Source organism: Nannospalax galili, unplaced genomic scaffold (genome assembly GCF_000622305.1).
Source record: "Nannospalax galili isolate Female #2095 unplaced genomic scaffold, S.galili_v1.0 scaffold2222, whole genome shotgun sequence".
In the NCBI taxonomy this organism is placed as follows: Eukaryota; Metazoa; Chordata; class Mammalia; order Rodentia; family Spalacidae; genus Nannospalax; species Nannospalax galili.
The window spans coordinates 42,447-44,759 of record NW_008347303.1 but is presented as its reverse complement, the minus strand read 5'-3'; positions in this window follow the sequence as shown (position 1 = coordinate 44,759).

The following is a 2,313-nucleotide window of genomic DNA, read 5'->3' as shown; positions in this document are numbered from 1 at the left end:
GAATGCCTGGAAAAATGGACCTGAGGGGGCCCTGCATGCAGAATAATAGAACAGAGACATGGATGCTGGTGCTCCATCATACTGTGTTCTTTTTAATACTCAGCTTATGAATCAGGTACACAGAATGATGCTTCCCTAATTTAGGATAGATCTTCTCACCTCAACACAACGTATACGCTGCTTCTCAGACCTGTCCCAACCTCGAATGGCTGAGCTATCTAAGTCCCTTTGAAGTAAAGTCACAGCAGTCAGACACGGAGCTACTGGATGTGGTGCTTACCCTGCTGGATTTAGATCTTGTTTCATTCGGTTCAGTATTTCCTCTTATGGCTCCATTGTTCTCTTTTCCAATGGGAAGGTGTGTTTGAATCTCTGTTGGAAGTGTGTAATTTGTCTTTTGATTTTGTAGGGGCTTACAGTTAAGAGATTGCCTTGGGTCTCAAAAGAGATTTTTGGCTTTGGAATCTTAAATAATGTTGAGTCTGTTTGGGGGACTTTTTGGTATTAAATGGATTTTACATTACGATATAGTTGTGGGACTATGGGGACCAAGGAGTGGAATGTGGTGGTTTGAATGAGAATGTCCCCACAGAAACTCCATGTATTTTGACATTTGTCCCCAGTTAGTGGTGCTGTTTTGGGAGGTTCCAGAAGGTGTGCCCTTGCTGGAGAAAGCATGTCACTGGGTCGGGGGATGAGAGTTCTTAGGCCTAGGTCAGATTCCCAGTTTCTCTCTGCTTTCTGTGCCTGCTTGAATACATGACTGTTACGCATTTTGCCTTGACCAGTTATGCTGCCATTACTCCCCCAAATAATGGACTCTAACCCTCCGGAACAATAAGCTCAAAACCCTTTTTCTTCTATACATTATGTTGGTTATTTGTACACCATTACAAAGGGGAGCAATAGGCATAAACCAAGGAAAGAGAGGAAGTAAGACAGAAATCAGGAAGGGAAAACACCATATCCTAAGCTTTGTGTATATGGCACCTGAAATTCCAGATGGAACCATTGGTACTCCAAAATGGTGGGCTACTGTAACCCTCCATCTCTAGTGCCTGAAGCACAGACAGCCTATCTCTGGGGTGAGATCCTCACGCCCAGGGTTCCTCTGTAGACAGCCTATGATTCTGACAATTCCACATACTGGAGCTTTAATGCAACTTAAGTTTCACCTTCACTGATTCATGCAGTGGCCTCTCAGGAACTTGAGGTAGGTACTCTGAGAACACCACAAATTTCCTGGCCTAAGTAGCTCTCTGGAACTGTGGTGCAAAGGTCTGTGGAACATTCGATGTTGCATCTTGAACATTTACACAACAATTGCCATGTGGACTTCCAAGTTCTGCTTCCATTTTGGATGGTGCCATGCCCCCAGACCACAATATCTTTGTCCTTTGAGTTGACCCTGGGGACCTTGTGTGTGCTGACACTAGAGGGTGTTTTGGAGCAGGGAACAGCTTTCTTGGCATTCTCACTTAGGCTCCCTCCTTTCAAATGAATTTGCACCTCCACAGGCTAGAGCCTCATTTAGGTGTGGTCTTGGTTCAAGGCTTTTTTTGGTCTTTTTGAGACAGGGTCTCCCTGTAGCTCCAGCTGCCTGGAACTTGCTCTGTAGACCAGGCTGGCCTTGAACTCACAGAGATCCGCCTGCCTCTGCCTCCCAAGTTCTAGGACTAAAGGCAGAGCTAGTGTTTTTAACAATTATGGCTGATATCAAAGTTGTCTTGTCTGATACCTTGAACTCAGTCTACAGTGTGACTTTTCCTTGGGAGAAGAAAACAGCTCACCTCACATAGGACACTAATGACTGACCAAGGCAAAGCATTCACCACAGTCCAAGTTCATTAACCAAAGAGTTTATTGGAGTTACTGACAGGGGTGTGGTTGAAGGATTACATACAGAAACATGGATGAGTCAAATGTAACATCAGAGTGAAAAGGCCCTCTCTAACACAGGCAAGAACTCAAAATATGTGTATCCCTATAGCTCCCTGTATGACATTCAGGCAGCTCAACTAATGTCTCTTCCCAAGCAATCCATACCTTTTATTTACATGCCATACATCTTGTGAATCTTGTAAGTTGAATTTCCCATAAGTCAAAGTTTTATAGTGTTTGACAGAAAAGACTGATATTTCATGTCTTACAAATCCTTCCCCTCATTTTCAACATTCTTGTTTTCAAGCACATCGAGAAGGTCTAGGTTCAGTTCTTCCATCATACCTTGAAGCAATAGCTGTCATGGGGAGGATGAACCTATGTGGTAATAGATGGCTCAATAAGCCTGAAGTAGGCCCTTAACACGGGACA